The sequence below is a fragment of the Rattus norvegicus genome, chromosome 14 (genome assembly GCF_036323735.1).
Source record: "Rattus norvegicus strain BN/NHsdMcwi chromosome 14, GRCr8, whole genome shotgun sequence".
NCBI classification, from domain to species: domain Eukaryota; kingdom Metazoa; phylum Chordata; class Mammalia; order Rodentia; family Muridae; genus Rattus; species Rattus norvegicus.
In genome coordinates, this window is record NC_086032.1 from 48,258,926 (window position 1) to 48,278,254 (window position 19,329).

Here is a 19,329-nt window from a genome sequence, read left to right on the forward strand (position 1 = left end):
CCCAATGGGACATGCTTGTATGAGTTTGCTTTTCAATATCGAGCAACATTATAAGGAACGGAATCCAAGTATCATGGTGAATTGAGTAGGTTCCCAATAGGATTCACATGGAATAAGCTTGTTATTCAAGATAGAGCAACGTTTTAACGAACTGAAACACTGTTTCTTTGTGAATTCAGTTAGTTCCTAGTAGCCTGCTCTTGTAATATGTGTACTTTTAAAGATTTATAAAAATTTGGTGAGCCGAATCTGAGTAACATGGTGAATTCGGTTAGTTCCCAATAGGCTGCAGTAGTAATAAGTGGACTGTTCGGGATATAGAAAAATTTTCACGAATGGAATCAAAATTTCTATGCGAATTCAGTGAGTTCCCAATGGGCATGCTTGTATGAGTTTGCTTTTCATTATCGAGCAACATTTTAAGGAACGGACTCTAAGTATCATGGCGAATTGAGTAGGTTCCCAATAGGATTCGCATGTAATAAGCTTGTTATTCAAGATAGAGCAACGTTTTAACGAACTGAAACACTATTTCTTGGTGAATTCAGTTACTTCCTAATAGCCTGCTCTTTAATATGTGTACTTTTAAAGATTTATAAAAATTTGGTGAGCCGAATCTGAGTAACATGGTGAATTTGGTTAGTTCCCAATAGGCTGCAGTAGTAATAAGTGGACTGTTCGGGATATAGAAAAATTTTCACTAATGGAATCAAAATTTCCAGGCAAATTTAGTGAGTTCCCAATGGGACATGCTTGTATGAGTTTGCTTTTCAATATCGAGCAACATTTTAAGGAACAGAATCCAAGTATCATGGTGAATTGAGTAGGTTCCCAATAGGATTCGCATGTAATAAGCTTGTTATTCAAGATAGAGCAACGTTTTAATGAACTGAAACACTTTTTCTTTGTGAATTCATTTAGTTCATAGTAGCCTGCTCTTTTAATATATGTACTTTTCAAGATGTATAAAAATTTGGTGAGCCGAATCTTAGTAACATGGTGAATTCGGTTAGTTCCCAGTAGGCCGTAGTAGTAATAAGTGGACTCTTCGGAATATGGAAAAATATTCACGAATGGAAGGAATCAAAATTCCTAGGCGAATTCAGTGAGTTCCCAATGGGACATGCTTGTTTGAGTTTGCTTTTCAATATCGAGCAACATTTTAATGAACGGACTCTAAGTATCATGGCGAATTGAGTAGGTTCCCAATAGGATTTGCATGTAATAAGCTTGTTATTCAAGATAGAGCAACGTTTTAACGAACTGAAACACTGTTTCTTGGTGAATTCAGTTACTTCCTAATAGCCTGCTCTTGTAATATGTGTACTTTTAAAGATTTATTATAATTTGGTGAGCCGAATCTGAGTAATATGATGAATTTGGTTAGTTCCCAATAGGCGGCGGTAGTAATAAGTGGACTGTTCGGGATATAGAAAAACTTTCACGAATGGATTCAAAATTTCTAGGCGAATTCAGTGAGTTCCCAATGGGACATGCTTGTATGAGTTTGCTTTTCAATATCGAGCAACATTTTAAGGAACAGAATCCAAGTATCATGGTGAATTGAGTAGGTTCCCAATAGGATTCGCATGTAATAAGCTTGTTATTCAAGATAGAGCAACGTTTTAACGAACTGAAACACTGTTTCTTTGTGAATTCAGTTAGTTCATAGTAGCCTGCTTTTGTAATATGTGTACTTTTCAAGTTGTATAAAAATTTGGTGAGCCGAATCTGAGTAACATGGTGAATTCTGTTATTTCCCAGTAGGCCGCAGTAGTAATAAGTGGACTCTTCGGGATATAGAAAAATTTTCACGAATGGAATCAAAATTTCTAGGCGAATTAAGTGAGTTCCCAATGGGCATGCTTGTATGAGTTTGCTTTTCATTATCGAGCAACATTTTCAGGAACGGACTCTAAGTATCATGGTGAATTGAATAGGTTCCCAATAGGATTCGCATGTAATAAGCTTGTTATTCAAGATAGAGCAACGTTTTAACGAACTGAAGCACTGTTTCTTGGTGAATTCAGTTAGTTCCTAGTAGCCTGCTCTTGTAATATGTGTACTTTTAAAGATTTATAAAAATTGTTGAGCCGAATCTGAGTAACATGTTGACTTTGGTTAGTTCCCAATAGGCGGCAGTAGTAATAAGTGGACGGTTCGGGATATAGAAATATTTTAAAGAATGGAATCAAAATTTCGAGGCAAATTCAGTGAGTTCCCAATGGGACATGCTTGTATGAGTATGCTTTTCAATATCGAGCAACATTTTAAGGAACGGAATGCAAGTATCATGGTGAATTGAGTAGGTTCCCAGTAGGATTCGCATGTAATAAGCATGTTATTCAAGATAGAGCAACGTTTTAATGAACTGAAACACTGTTTCTTTGTGAATTCAGTTAGTTCCTAGTAGCCTGCTCTTGTAATATGTGTACTTTTAAAGATTTATAAAAGTTTGGTGAGCCGAATCTGAGTAACATGGTGAACTCGGTTAGTTCCCAATAGGCCACAGTAGTAATAAGTGGACTGTTCGGGATATAGAAAAATTTTCACTTATGGTATCAAAATTTCTAGGCGAATTCACTGAGTTCCCAATGGGACATGCTTGTATGAGTTTGCTTTTCAATATCGAGCAACATTTTAAGGAATGGAATCCAAGTATCATGGTGAATTGAGTAGGTTCCCAATAGGATTCGCATGTAATAAGCTTGTTATTCAAGATAGAGCAACGTTTTAACGAACTGAAACACTGTTTCTTTGTGAATTCAGTTAGTTCATAGTAGCCTGCTCTTGTAATATGTGTACTTTTCAAGATTTATAAAAATTTGGTAGGCCGAATCTTAGTAACATGGTGAATTCGGTTAGTTCCCAATAAGCCGCAGTAGTAATAAGTGTACTGTTCGGGATATAGAAAAATTTTCACGAATGGAATCAAAATTTCTAGGCGAATTCAGTGAGTTCCCAATGGGACATGCTTGTATGAGTTTGCTTTTCAATATCGAGCAACATTTTAAGGAACGGAATCCAAGTATCATTGCGAATTGAGTAGGTTCCCAATATGATTCGCATGTAATAAGCTTGTTATTCAAGATAGAGCAACGTTTTAACGAACTGAAACACTGTTTCTTTGTGAATTCAGTTAGTTCCTAGTAGCCTGCTCTTGTAATATGTGTATTTTTAAAGATTTATAAAAGTTTGGTGAGCCGAATCTGAGTAACATGGTGAACTCGGTTAGTTCCCAATAGGCCACAGTAGTAATAAGTGGACTGTTCGGGATATAGAAAAATTTTCACCTATGGTATCAAAATTTCTAGGCGAATTCACTGAGTTCCCAATGGGACATGCTTGTATGAGTTTGCTTTTCAATATCGAGCAACATTTTAAGGAATGGAATCCAAGTATCATGGTGAATTGAGTAGGTTCCCAATAGGATTCGCATGTAATAAGCTTGTTATTCAAGATAGAGCAACGTTTTAACGAACTGAAACACTGTTTCTTTGTGAATTCAGTTAGTTCATAGTAGCCTGCTCTCGTAATATGTGTACTTTTCAAGATTTATAAAAATTTGGTGAGCCGAATCTGAGTAACATGGTGAATTCGGTTAGTTCCCAATAAGCCGCAGTAGTAATAAGTGTACTGTTCGGGATATAGAAAAATTTTCACGAATGGAATCAAAATTTCTAGGCGAATTCAGTGAGTTCCCAATGGGACATGCCTGTATGAGTTTGCTTTTCAGTATCGAGCAACATTTTAAGGAACGGAATCCAAGTATCATTGCGAATTGAGTAGGTTCCCAATATGATTCGCATGTAATAAGCTTGTTATTCAAGATAGAGCAACGTTTTAACGAACTGAAACACTGTTTCTTTGTGAATTCAGTTAGTTCCTAGTAGCCTGCTCTTGTAATATTTGTACTTTTAAAGATTTATAAAAATTTGGTGAGCCGAATCTGAGTAACATGGTGAATTCGGTTACTTCCCAATAGGCCGCAGTAGTAATAAGTGAACTGTTCGGGATATAGAAAAATTTTCACGAATGGAATCAAAATTTCTAGGCAAATTCAGTGAGTTCCCAATGGGACATGCTTGTATGAGTTTGCTTTTCAATATCGAGCAACATTTTAAGGAACGGAATCCAAGTATCATGGTGAATTGAGTAGGTTCCCAATAGGATTCACATGGAATAAGCTTGTTATTCAAGATAGAGCAACGTTTTAACGAACTGAAACACTGTTTCTTTGTGAATTCAGTTAGTTCCTAGTAGCCTGCTCTTGTAATATGTGTACTTTTAAAGATTTATAAAAATTTGGTGAGCCGAATCTGAGTAACATGGTGAATTCGGTTAGTTCCCAATAGGCTGCAGTAGTAATAAGTGGACTGTTCGGGATATAGAAAAATTTTCACGAATGGAATCAAAATTTCTATGCGAATTCAGTGAGTTCCCAATGGGCATGCTTGTATGAGTTTGCTTTTCATTATCGAGCAACATTTTAAGGAACGGACTCTAAGTATCATGGCGAATTGAGTAGGTTCCCAATAGGATTCGCATGTAATAAGCTTGTTATTCAAGATAGAGCAACGTTTTAACGAACTGAAACACTATTTCTTGGTGAATTCAGTTACTTCCTAATAGCCTGCTCTTTAATATGTGTACTTTTAAAGATTTATAAAAATATGGTGAGCCGAATCTGAGTAATATGATGAATTTGGTTAGTTCCCAATAGGCGGCAGTAGTAATAAGTGGACTGTTCGGGATATAGAAAAATTTTCACGAATGGAATCAAAATTTCTAGGCGAATTCAGTGAGTTCCCAATGGGACATGCTTGTATGAGTTTGCTTTTCAATATCGAGCAACATTTTAAGGAACGGAATCCAAGTATCATGGTGAATTGAGTAGGTTCCCAGTAGGATTCGCATGTAATAAGCATGTCATTCAAGATAGAGCAACGTTTTAACGAACTGAAACACTGTTTCTTAGTGAATTCAATTAGTTCCTAGTAGCCTGCTCTTGTAATATGTGTACTTTTAAAGATTTATAAAAGTTTGGTGAGCCGAATCTGAGTAACATGGTGAACTCGGTTAGTTCCCAATAGGCCACAGTAGTAATAAGTGGACAGTTCGGGATATAGAAAAATTTTCACCTATGGTATCAAAATTTCTAGGCGAATTCACTGAGTTCCCAATGGGACATGCTTGTATGAGTTTGCTTTTCAATATCGAGCAACATTTTAAGGAATGGAATCCAAGTATCATGGTGAATTGAGTAGGTTCCCAATAGGATTCCTATGTAATAAGCTTGTTATTCAAGATAGAGCAACGTTTTAACGAACTGAAACAGTGTTTCTTTGTGAATTCAGTTAGTTCCTAGTAGCCTGCTCTTGTAATATGTGTACTTTTCAAGATTTATAAAAATTTGGTGAGCCGAATCTGAGTAACATGGTGAATTCGGTTAGTTCCCAATAGGCCGCAGTAGTAATAAGTGGACTGTTCGGGATATAGAAAAATTTTCACGAATGGAATCAAAATTTCGAGGCGAATTCAGTGAGTTCCCTATGGGACATGCTTGTATGAGTTTGCATTTCATTATCGATCTACATTTTAAGGAACGGACTCTAAGTATCATGGTGAATTAAGTCGATTCCCAATAGGATTCGCATGTAATAAGCTTGTTATTCAAGATAGAGCAACATTTTAACGAACTGAAACAGTGTTTCTTTGTGAATCCAGTTAGTTCCTAGTAGCCTGCTCTTGTAATATGTGTACTTTTCAAGATGTATAAAAATTTGGTGAGCCGAATCTGAGTAACATGGTGAATTCGGTTATTTCCCAGTAGGCCGCAGTAGTAATAAGTGGACTCTTCGGGATATAGAAAAATTTTCACGAATGGAATCAAAATTTCTAGGCGAATTAAGTGAGTTCCCCATGGGCATGCTTGTATGAGTTTGCTTTTCATTATCGAGCAACATTTTCAGGAACGGACTCTAAGTATCATGGTGAAATGAATAGGTTCCCAATAGGATTCGCATGTAATAAGCTTGTTATTCAAGATAGAGCAACGTTTTAACGAACTGAAGCACTGTTTCTTGGTGAATTCAGTTAGTTCCTAGTAGCCTGCTCTTGTAATATGTGTACTTTTAAAGATTTATAAAAATTGGTGAGCCGAATCTGAGTAACATGTTGACTTTGGTTAGTTCCCAATAGGCTGCAGTAGTAATAAGTGGACGGTTCGGGATATAGAAATATTTTAAAGAATGGACACAAAATTTCGACGCAAATTCAGTGAGTTCCCAATGGGACATGCTTGTATGAGTATGCTTTTCAATATGAGAAACATTTTAAGGAACGGAATCCAAGAATCATGGTGAATTGAGTAGGTTCCCAGTAGGATTCGCATGTAATAAGCATGTTATTCAAGATAGAGCAACGTTTTAACGAACTGAAACACTGTTTCTTTGTGAATTCAGTTAGTTCCTAGTAGCCTGCTCTTGTAATATGTGTACTTTTAAAGATTTATAAAAGTTTGGTGAGCCGAATCTGAGTAACATGGTGAACTCGGTTAGTTCCCAATAGGCCACAGTAGTAATAAGTGGACTGTTCGGGATATAAAAAAATTTTCACCTATGGTATCAAAATTTCTAGGCGAATTCACTGAGTTCCCAATGGGACATGCTTGTATGAGTTTGCTTTTCAATATCGAGCAACATTTTAAGGAATGGAATCCAAGTATCATGGTGAATTGAGTAGGTTCCCAATAGGATTCGCATGTAATAAGCTTGTTATTCAAGATAGAGCAACGTTTTAACGAACTGAAACACTGTTTCTTTGTGAATTCAGTTAGTTCCTAGTAGCCTGCTCTTGTAATATGTGTACTTTTCAAGATTTATAAAAATTTGGTAGGCCGAATCTGAGTAACATGGTGAATTCGGTTAGTTCCCAATAGGCTGCAGTAGTAATAAGTGGACTGTTCGGGATATAGAAAATTTTTCACGAATGGAATCAAAATTTCTAGGCGAATTCAGTGAGTTCCCAATGGGACATGCTTGTATGAGTTTGCTTTTCAATATCGAGCAACATTTTAAGGAATGGAATCCAAGTATCATGGGGAATTGAGTAGGTTCCCAATAGGATTCGCATGTAATAAGCTTGTTATTCAAGATAGAGCAACGTTTTAACGAACTGAAACAGTGTTTCTTTGTGAATCCAGTTAGTTCCTAGTAGCCTGCTCTTGTAATATGTGTACTTTTCAAGATTTATAAAAATTTGGTGAGCCGAATCTGAGTAACATGGTGAATTCGGTTAGTTCCCAATAGGCCGCAGTAGTAATAAGTGGACTGTTCGGGATATAGAAAAATTTTCACGAATGGAATCAAAATTTCGAGGCGAATTCAGTGAGTTCCCAATGGGACATGCTTGTATGAGTTTGCATTTCATTATCGATCTACATTTTAAGGAACGGACTCTAAGTATCATGGTGAATTAAGTCGATTCCCAATAGGATTCGCATGTAATAAGCTTGTTATTCAAGATAGAGCAACGTTTTAACGTACTGAAACACTGTTTCTTTGTGAATTCAGTTAGTTCCTAGTAGCCTGCTCTTGTAATATGTGTACTTTTAAAGATTTATAAAATTTGGTGAGCCGAATCTGAGTAACATGGTGATTTCGGTTAGTTCCCAGTAGGCTGCAGTAGTAATAAGTGGACTGTTCGGGATATAGAAAAAATTTCACGAATGGAATCAAAATTTCGAGGCAAATTCAGTGAGTTCCCAATGGGACATGCTTATATGAGTTTGCATTTCATTATCGAGCAACATTTTAAGGAACGGACTCTAAGTATCATGGTGAATTGAGTCGGTTCCCAATAGGATTCGCATGTAATAAGCTTGTTATTCAAGAGAGTGCAATGTTTTAACGAACTCAGACACTGTTTCGTTGTGAACTCAGTTAGTTCCCGGTAGCCCGCTCTTGTAATATGTGTACTTTTAAAGATTTATAAAAATTGGGTGAGCCGAATCTGAGTAACATGGTGAATTTGGTTAGTTCCCAATAGGCTGCAGTAGTAATAAGTGGACTGTTCGGGATATAGAAAAATTTTCACTAATGGAATCAAAATTTCTACGTGAATTCTGTGAGTTCTCAATGGGACATGCTTGTATGATTTTGCATTTCATTATCGAGCAACATTTTAAGGAACGGACTCCAAGTATCATGGCGAATTGAGTAGGTTCCCAATAGGATTCGCATGTAATAAGCTTGTTATTCAAGATAGAGCAACGTTTTAACGAACTAAAACACTGTTTCTTTGTGAATTCAGTTAATTCCTAGTAGCCTGCTCTTGTAATATGTGTACTTTTAAAGATTTATAAAAGTTTGGTGAGCCGAATCTGAGTAACATGGTGAATTCGGTTAGTTCCCAATAGGCCGCAGTAGTAATAAGTGGACTGTTCGGGATATAGAAAAATTTTCATGAATGGAATCAATATTTCTAGGCGAATTCAGAGAGTTTTCAATGGGACATGCTTGTATGAGTATGCATTTCATTATCGAGCAACATTTTAAAGAACGGACTCTAAGTATCATGGTTAAAGAGTCGGTTCCCAATAGGATTTGTATGTAATAAGCTTGTTATTCAAGATAGAGCAACGTTTTAACGAACTGAAGCACTGTTTCTTTGTGAATTCAGTTAGTTCCTAGTAGCCGGCTCTTGTAATATGTGTACTTTTAAAGATTTATAAAAATTTGGTGAGCCGAATCTGAGTAACATGGTGAACTCAGTTAGTTCCCAAAAGGCCGCAATAGTAATAAGTGTACTGTTCGGGATATAGAAAAATTTTCATGAATGGAATCAATATTTCTAGGCGAATTCAGTGAGTTCCCAATGGGACATGCTTGTATGAGTTTGCATTTCATTATCGAGCAACATTTTAAGAAACGGACTCTAAGTATCATGGTGAATTGAGTCGGTTCCCAATAGGATTCGCATGTAATAAGCTTGTTATTCAAGATAGAGCAACGTTTTAACGAACTGAAACACTGTTTCTTTGTGAATTCAGTTAGTTCCTAGTAGCCTGCTCTTGTAATATGTGTACTTTTAAAGATTTATAAAAATTTGGTGAGCCGAATCTGAGTAACATGGTGAATTCGGTTAGTTCCCAATAGGCCGCAGTAGTAATAAGTGGACTGTTCGGGATATAGAAAAATTTCCACGAATGGAATCAAAATTTCTAGGCGAATTCACTGAGTTCCCAATGGGACATGCTTGTATGAGTTTGCTTTTCAATATCGAGCAACATTTTAAGGAACGGACTCTAAGTATCATGGTGAATTAAGTCGATTCCCAATAGGATTCGCATGTAATAAGCTTGTTATTCAAGATAGAGCAACGTTTTAACGAACTGAAACACTGTTTCTTTGTGAATTCAGTTAGTTCCTAGTAGCCTGCTCTTGTAATATGTGTACTTTTAAAGATTTATAAAATTTGGTGAGCCGAATCTGAGTAACATCGTGATTTCGGTTAGTTCCCAGTAGGCTGCTGTAGTAATGAGTGGACTGTTCGGGATATAGAAAAAATTTCACGAATGGAATCAAAATTTCGAGGCAAATTCAGTGAGTTCCCAATGGGACATGCTTATATGAGTTTGCATTTCATTATCGAGCAACATTTTAAGGAACGGACTCTAAGTATCATGGTGAATTGAGTCGGTTCCCAATAGGATTCGCATGTAATAAGCTTGTTATTCAAGATAGAGCAATGTTTTAACGAACTGAGACACTGTTTCGTTGTGAACTCAGTTAGTTCCCGGTAGCCTGCTCTTGTAATATGTGTACTTTTAAAGATTTATAAAAATTTTGTGAGCCGAATCTGAGTAACATGGTGAATTTGCTTAGTTCCCAATAGCCGGCAGTAGTAATAAGTGGACTGTTCGGGATATAGAAAAATTTTCACTAATGGAATCAAAATTTCCAGGCAAATTTAGTGAGTTCCCAATGGGACATCCTTGTATGAGTTTGCTTTTCAATATCGAGCAACATTTTAAGGAACGGAATCCAAGTATCATGGTGAATTGAGTAGGTTCCCAATAGGATTCGCATGTAATAAGCTTGTTATTCAAGATAGAGCAACGTTTTAATGAACTGAAACACTGTTTCTTTGTGAATTCATTTAGTTCATAGTAGCCTGCTCTTGTAATATATGTACTTTTCAAGATGTATAAAAATTTGGTGAGCCGAATCTTAGTAACATGGTGAATTCGGTTAGTTCCCAGTAGGCCATAGTAGTAATAAGTGGACTCTTCGGGATATAGAAAAATATTCACGAATGGAAGGAATCAAAATTCCTAGGCGAATTCAGTGAGTTCCCAATGGGACATGCTTGTATGAGTTTGCTTTTCAATATCGAGCAACATTTTAAGGAACGGAATCCAAGTATCATGGTGAATTGAGTAGGTTCCCAATAGGATTCGCATGTAATAAGCTTGTTATTCAAGATAGAGCAACGTTTTAACGAACTGAAACACTGTTTCTTTGTGAATTCAATTAGTTCCTAGTAGCCTGCTCTTGTAATATGTGTACTTTTAAAGATTAATAAATATTTGGTGAGCCGAATCTGAGTAACATGGTGAATTCGGTTAGTTCCCAGTAGGCCGCAGTAGTAATAAGTGGACTGTTCGGGATATAGAAAATTTTTCACGAATGGAATCAATATTTCTAGGCGAATTCAGTGAGTTCCCAATGGGACATGATTGTATGAGTGTGCATTTCATTATCGAGCAACATTTTAAGGAACGGACTCTAAGTATCATGGTGAATTGATTCGGTTCCCAATAGGATTCGCATGTAATAAGCTTGTTATTCAAGATAGAGCAACGTTTTAATGAACTGAATCACTGTTTCTTTGTGAATTCAGTTAGTTCCTAGTAGCCTGCTCTTGTAATATGTGTATTTTTAAAGATTTATAAAAATTTGATGAGCCGAATCTGAGTAACATGGTGAATTAGGTTAGTTCCCCGTAGGCCGCAGTAGTAATAAGTGGACTGTTCGGGATATAGAAAAATTTTCACGAATGGAAGGAATCAAAATTTCGATGCGAATTCAGTGAGTTCCCAATGGGACATGCTTGTATGAGTATGCATTTCGTTATCGAGCAACATTTTTAGGAACGGACTCTAAGTATCATGGTGAATTGAGTCGGTTCCCAATAGGATTCGCATGTAATAAGCTTGTTATTCAAGATAGAGCAACGTTTTAACGAACTGAAACACTGTTTCTTTGTGAATTCAGTTAGTTCCTAGTAGCCTGCTCTTGTAATATGTGTACTTTTAAAGATTTATAAAAATTTGGTTAGCCGAATCTGAGTAACATTGTGAATTCGGTTAGATCCCAATAGGCCGTAGTAGTAATAAGTGGACTGTTCGGGATATAGAAAAATTTTCACGAATGGAATCAATATTTCTAGGCGAATTCAGTGAGTTCCCAATGGGACATGCTTGTATGAGTTTGCATTTCATTATCGATCAACATTTTAAGGAACGGACTCTAAGTATCATGGTGAATTGAGTCAGTTCCCAATAGGATTCGCATGTAATAAGCTTGTTATTCAAGATAGAGCAACATTTTAACGAACTGAAACACTGTTTTTTTGTGAATTCAGTTATTTCCTAGTAGCCTGCTCTTGTAATATGTGTACTTTTAAAGATTTATAAAAATTTGGTGAGCCGAATCTGAGTAACATGGTGAACTCGGTTAGTTCCCAATTGGCGGCAGTAGTAATAAGTGGACTGTTCGGGATATAGAAAAATTTTCACGAAGGGAATCAAAATTTCTAGGCGAATTCAGTGAGTTCCCAATGGGACATGCTTGTATGAGTTTGCTTTTCAATATCGAGCAACAATTTAAGGAACGGAATCCAAGTATCATGGTGAATTGAGTAGGTTCCCAATAGGAATCGCATGTAATAAGCTTGTTATTCAAGATAGAGCAACGATTTAATGAACTGAAACACTGTTTCTTTGTGAATCAGTTTGTTCATAGTAGCCTGCTTTTGTAATATATGTACTTTTCAAGATGTATAAAAATTTGGTGAGCCGAATGTGAGTAACATAGTGAATTCGGTTAGTTCCCAGTAGGCCCCAGTAGTAATAAGTGGACTGTTCGGGATATAGAAAAATTTTCACGAATGGTATCAATATTTCTAGGCGAATTCAGTGAGTTCCCAATGGGACATGCTTGTATGAGTTTGCTTTTCAATATCGAGCAACATTTTAAAGAACGGAATCCAAGTATCATGGTGAATTGAGTAGGTTCCCAATAGGATTCGCATGTAATAAGTTGTTATTAAAGATAGAGCAACGTTTTAACGAACTGAAACACTGTTTCTTTGTGAATTCAGTTAGTTCCTAGTAGCCTGCTCTTGTAATATGTGTACTTTTAAAGATTTATAAAAATTTGGTGAGCCGAATCTGAGTAACATGGTGAATTCGGTTAGTTCCCAATAGGCCGCAGTAGTAATCAGTGGACTGTTCGGGATATAGAAAAAATTTCATGAATAGAATCAATATTTCTAGGCGAATTCAGTGAGTTCCCAATGGGACATGCTTGTATGAGTTTGCATTTCATTATCGAGCAACATTTTAAGGAACGGACTCTAAGTATCATGGTGAATTGAGTCGGTTCCCAATAGGATTCGCATGTAATAAGCTTGTTATTCAAGATAGGGCAAGGTTTTAACGAACTGAAACACTGTTTCTTTGTGAAATCAGTTAGTTCCTAGTAGCCTGCTCTTGTAATATGTGTACTTTGAAGATTTAAAAAATTTGGTGAGCCGAATCTGAGTAACATGGTGATTTCGGATAGTTCCAAATAGGCCGCAGTAGTAATAAGTGGACTGTTCGGGATATAGAAAAAATTTCAGGAATGGAATCAAAATTTCGAGGCAAATTCAGTGAGTTCCCAATGGGACATGCTTGTATGAGTTTGCATTTCGTTATCGAGCAACATTTTAAGGAACGGACTCTAAGTATCATGGTGACTTGAGTCGGTTCCCAATAGGATTCGCATGTAATAAGCTTGTTATTCAAGATAGAGCAATGTTTTAACGAACTGAGACACTGTTTCTTTGTGAATTCAGTTAGTTCCTAATAGCCTGCTCTTGTAATATGTGTACTTTTAAAGATTTATAAAAGTTTGGTTAGCCGAATCTGAGTAACATGGTGAATTCGGTTAGTTCCCAATAGGCCGCAGTAGTAATAAGTGGACTGTTCGGGATATAGAAAAATTTTCACGAATGGAATCAAAATTTCGAGGCGAATTCAGTGAGTTCCCAATGGGACATGCTTGTTTGAGTTTGCATTTCATTATCGATCTACATTTTAAGGAACGGACTCTAAGTATCATGGTGAATTAAGTCGATTCCCAATAGGATTCGCATGTAATAAGCTTGTTATTCAAGATAGAGCAACGTTTTAACGAACTGAAACACTGTTTCTTTGTGAATTCAGTTAGTTCCTAGTAGCCTGCTCTTGTAATATGTGTACTTTTAAAGATTTATAAAATTTGGTGAGCCGAATCTGAGTAACATCGTGATTTCGGTTAGTTCCCAGTAGGCTGCTGTAGTAATGAGTGGACTGTTCGGGATATAGAAAAAATTTCACGAATGGAATCAAAATTTCGGGGCAAATTCAGTGAGTTCCCAATGGGACATGCTTATATGAGTTTGCATTTCATTATCGAGCAACATTTTAAGGAACGGACTCTAAGTATCATGGTGAATTGAGTCGGTTCCCAATAGGATTCGCATGTAATAAGCTTGTTATTCAAGATAGAGCAATGTTTTAACGAACTGAGACACTGTTTCGTTGTGAACTCAGTTAGTTCCCGGTAGCCTGCTCTTGTAATATGTGTACTTTTAAAGATTTATAAAAATTTTGTGAGCCGAATCTGAGTAACATGGTGAATTTGCCTAGTTCCCAATAGCCGGCAGTAGTAATAAGTGGACTGTTCGGGATATAGAAAAATTTTCACTAATGGAATCAAAATTTCCAGGCAAATTTAGTGAGTTCCCAATGGGACATGCTTGTATGAGTTTGCTTTTCAATATCGAGCAACATTTTAAGGAACGGAATCCAAGTATCATGGTGAATTGAGTAGGTTCCCAATAGGATTCGCATGTAATAAGCTTGTTATTCAAGATAGAGCAACGTTTTAATGAACTGAAACACTGTTTCTTTTTGAATTCATTTAGTTCATAGTAGCCTGCTCTTGTAATATATGTACTTTTCAAGATGTATAAAAATTTGGTGAGCCGAATCTTAGTAACATGGTGAATTCGGTTAGTTCCCAGTAGGCCACAGTAGTAATAAGTGGACTCTTCGGGATATAGAAAAATATTCACGAATGGAAGGAATCAAAATTCCTAGGCGAATTCAGTGAGTTCCCAATGGGACATGCTTGTATGAGTTTGCTTTTCAATATCGAGCAACATTTTAAGGAACGGACTCTAAGTATCATGGTGAATTGAGTAGGTTCCCAATAGGATTCGCATGTAATAAGCTTGTTATTCAAGATAGAGCAACGTTTTAACGAACTGAAACACTGTTTCTTTGTGAATTCAGTTAGTTCCTAGTAGCCTGCTCTTGTAATATGTGTACTTTTAAAGATTTATAAAAATTTGGTTAGCCGAATCTGAGTAACATTGTGAATTCGGTTAGATCCCAATAGGCCGTAGTAGTAATAAGTGGACTGTTCGGGATATAGAAAAATTTTCACGAATGGAATCAATATTTCTAGGCGAATTCAGTGAGTTCCCAATGGGACATGCTTGTATGAGTTTGCATTTCATTATCGATCAACATTTTAAGGAACGGACTCTAAGTATCATGGTGAGATGAGTCAGTTCCCAATAGGATTCGCATTTAATAAGCTTGTTATTCAAGATAGAGCAACGTTTTAACGAACTGAAACACTGTTTCTTTGTGAAATCAGTTAGTTCCTAGTAGCCTGCTCTTGTAATATGTGTACTTTGAAAGATTTAAAAAAATTGGTGAGCCGAATCTGAGTAACATGGTGATTTCGGTTAGTTCCAAATAGGCCGCAGTAGTAATAAGTGGACTGTTCGGGATATAGAAAAAATTTCACGAATGGAATCAAAATTTCGAGGCAAATTCAGTGAGTTCCCAATGGGACATGCTTGTATGAGTTTGCATTTCGTTATCGAGCAACATTTTTAGGAACGAACTCTAAGTATCATGGTGACTTGAGTCGGTTCCCAATAGGATTCGCATGTAATAAGCTTGTTATTCAAGATAGAGCAATGTTTTAACGAACTGAGACACTGTTTCTTTGTGAATTCAGTTAGTTCCTAATAGCCTGCTCTTGTAATATGTGTACTTTTAAAGATTTATAAAAGTTTGGTTAGCCGAATCTGAGTAACAGGGTGAATTCGGTTAGTTCCCAATAGGCCGCAGTAGTAATAAGTGGACTGTTCGGGATATAGAAAAATTTTCACGAATGGAATCAAAATTTCGAGGCGAATTCAGTGAGTTCCCAATGGGACATGCTTGTTTGAGTTTGCATTTCATTATCGATCTACATTTTAAGGAACGGACTCTAAGTATCATGGTGAATTAAGTCGATTCCCAATAGGATTCGCATGTAATAAGCTTGTTATTCAAGATAGAGCAACGTTTTAACGAACTGAAACACTGTTTCTTTGTGAATTCAGTTAGTTCCTAGTAGCCTGGCTTGTAATATGTGTACTTTTAAAGATTTATAAAATTTGGTGAGCCGAATCTGAGTAACATCGTGATTTCGGTTAGTTCCCAGTAGGCTGCAGTAGTAATGAGTGGACTGTTCGGGATATAGAAAAAATTTCACGAATGGAATCAAAATTTCGAGGCAAATTCAGTGAGTTCCCAATGGGACATGCTTGTATGAGTTTGCATTTCGTTATCGAGCAACATTTTTAGGAACGGACTCTAAGTATCATGGTGACTTGAGTCGGTTCCCAATAGGATTCGCATGTAATAAGCTTGTTATTCAAGATAGAGCAATGTTTTAACGAACTGAGACACTGTTTCGTTGTGAACTCAGTTAGTTCCCAGTAGCCTGCTCTTGTAATATGTGTACTTTTCAAGATTTATAAAAATTTCGTGAGCCGAATCTGAGTAACATGGTGAATTTGGTTAGTTCCCAATAGCCGGCAGTAGTAATAAGTGGACTGTTCGGGATATAGAAAAATTTTCACTAATGGAATCAAAATTTCCAGGCAAATTTAGTGAGGTCCCAATGGGACATGCTTGTATGAGTTTGCTTTTCAATATCGAGCAACATTTTAAGGAACGGAATCCAAGTATCATGGTGAATTGAGTAGGTTCCCAATAGGATTCGCATGTAATAAGCTTGTTATTCAAGATAGAGCAACGTTTTAATGAACTGAAACACTGTTTCTTTGTGAATTCATTTAGTTCATAGTAGCCTGCTCTTGTAATATATGTACTTTTCAAGATGTATAAAAATTTGGTGAGCCGAATCTTAGTAACATGGTGAATTTGGTTAGTTCCCAGTAGGCCATAGTAGTAATAAGTGGACTCTTCGGGATATAGAAAAATATTCACAAATGGAAGGAATCAAAATTCCTAGGCGAATTCAGTGAGTTCCCAATGGGACATGCTTGTATGAGTTTGCTTTTCAATATCGTGCAACATTTTAAGGAACGGACTCTAAGTATCATGGTGAATTGAGTAGGTTCCCAATAGGATTCGCATGTAATAAGCTTGTTATTCAAGATAGAGCAACGTTTTAACGAACTGAAACACTGTTTCTTTGTGAATTCAATTAGTTCCTAGTAGCCTGCTCTTGTAATATGTGTACTTTTAAAGATTTATAAAAATTTGGTGAGCCGAATCTGAGTAACATGGTGAATTCGGTTAGTTCCCAGTAGGCCGCAGTAGTAATAAGTGGACTGTTCGGGATATAGAAAATTTTTCACGAATGGAATCAATATTTCTAGGCGAATTCAGTGAGTTCCCAATGGGACATGATTGTATGAGTGTGCATTTCATTATCGAGCAACATTTTAAGGAACGGACTCTAAGTATCATGGTGAATTGAGTCGGTTCCCAATAGGATTCGCATGTAATAAGCTTGTTATTCAAGATAGAGCAACGTTTTAATGAACTGAAACACTGTTTCTTTGTGAATTCAGTTAGTTCCTAGTAGCCTGCTCTTGTAATATGTGTACTTTTAAAGATTTATAAAAATTTGATGAGCCGAATCTGAGTAACATGGTGAATTAGGTTAGTTCCCCGTAGGCCGCAGTAGTAATAAGTGGACTGTTCGGGATATAGAAAAATTTTCACGAATGGAAGGAATCAAAATTTCGATGCGAATTCAGTGAGTTCCCAATGGGACATGCTTGTATGAGTATGCATTTCGTTATCGAGCAACATTTTTAGGAACGGACTCTAAGTATCATGGTGAATTGAGTCGGTTCCCAATAGGATTCGCATGTAATAAGCTTGTTATTCAAGATAGAGCAACGTTTTAACGAACTGAAACACTGTTTCTTTGTGAATTCAGTTAGTTCCTAGTAGCCTGCTCTTGTAATATGTGTACTTTTAAAGATTTATAAAAATTTGGTTAGCCGAATCTGAGTAACATTGTGAATTCGGTTAGATCCCAATAGGCCGTAGTAGTAATAAGTGGACTGTTCGGGATATAGAAAAATTTTCACGAATGGAATCAATATTTCTAGGCGAATTCAGTGAGTTCCCAATGGGACATGCTTGTATGAGTTTGCATTTCATTATCGATCAACATTTTAAGGAACGGACTCTAAGTATCATGGTGAATTGAGTCAGTTCCCAATAGGATTCGCATGTAATAAGCTTGTTATTCAAGATAGAGCAACGTTTTAACGAACTGAAACACTGTTTCTTTGTGAAATCAGTTAGTTCCTAGTAGCCTGCTCTTGTAATATGTGTACTTTGAAAGATTTAAAAAATTTGGTGAGCCGAATCTGAGTAACATGGTGATTTCGGTTAGTTCCAAATAGGCCGCAGTAGTAATAAGTGGACTGTTCGGGATATAGAAAAAATTTCACGAATGGAATCAAAATTTCGAGGCAAATTCAGTGAGTTCCCAATGGGACATGCTTGTATGAGTTTGCATTTCGTTATCGAGCAACATTTTAAGGAACGGACTCTAAGTATCATGGTGACTTGAGTCGGTTCCCAATAGGATTCGCATGTAATAAGCTTGTTATTCAAGATAGAGCAATGTTTTAACGAACTGAGACACTGTTTCTTTGTGAATTCAGTTAGTTCCTAATAGCCTGCTCTTGTAATATGTGTACTTTTAAAGATTTATAAAAGTTTGGTTAGCCGAATCTGAGTAACATGGTGAATTCGGTTAGTTCCCAAAAGGCCGCAGTAGTAATAAGTGGACTGTTCGGGATATAGAAAAATTTTCACGAATGGAATCAAAATTTCGAGGCGAATTCAGTGAGTTCCCAATGGGACATGCTTGTTTGAGTTTGCATTTCATTATCGATCTACATTTTAAGGAACGGACTCTAAGTATCATGGTGAATTAAGTCGATTCCCAATAGGATTCGCATGTAATAAGCTTGTTATTCAAGATAGAGCAACGTTTTAACGAACTGAAACACTGTTTCTTTGTGAATTCAGTTAGTTCCTAGTAGCCTGCTCTTGTAATATGTGTACTTTTAAAGATTTATAAAATTTGGTGAGCCGAATCTGAGTAACATCGTGATTTCGGTTAGTTCCCAGTAGGCTGCAGTAGTAATGAGTGGACTGTTCGGGATATAGAAAAAATTTCACGAATGGAATCAAAATTTCGAGGCAAATTCAGTGAGTTCCCAATGGGACATGCTTATATGAGTTTGCATTTCATGATCGAGCAACATTTTAAGGAACGGACTCTAAGTATCATGGTGAATTGAGTCGGTTCCCAATAGGATTCGCATGTAATAAGCTTGTTATTCAAGATAGAGCAATGTTTTAACGAACTGAGACACTGTTTCGTTGTGAACTCAGTTAGTTCCCGGTAGCCTGCTCTTGTAATATGTGTACTTTTCAAGATTTATAAAAATTTCGTGAGCCGAATCTGAGTAACATGGTGAATTTGGTTAGTTCCCAATAGCCGGCAGTAGTAATAAGTGGACTGTTCGGGATATAGAAAAATTTTCACTAATGGAATCAAAATTTCCAGGCAAATTTAGTGAGTTCCCAATGGGACATGCTTGTATGAGTTTGCTTTTCAATATCGAGCAACATTTTAAGGAACGGAATCCAAGTATCATGGTGAATTGAGT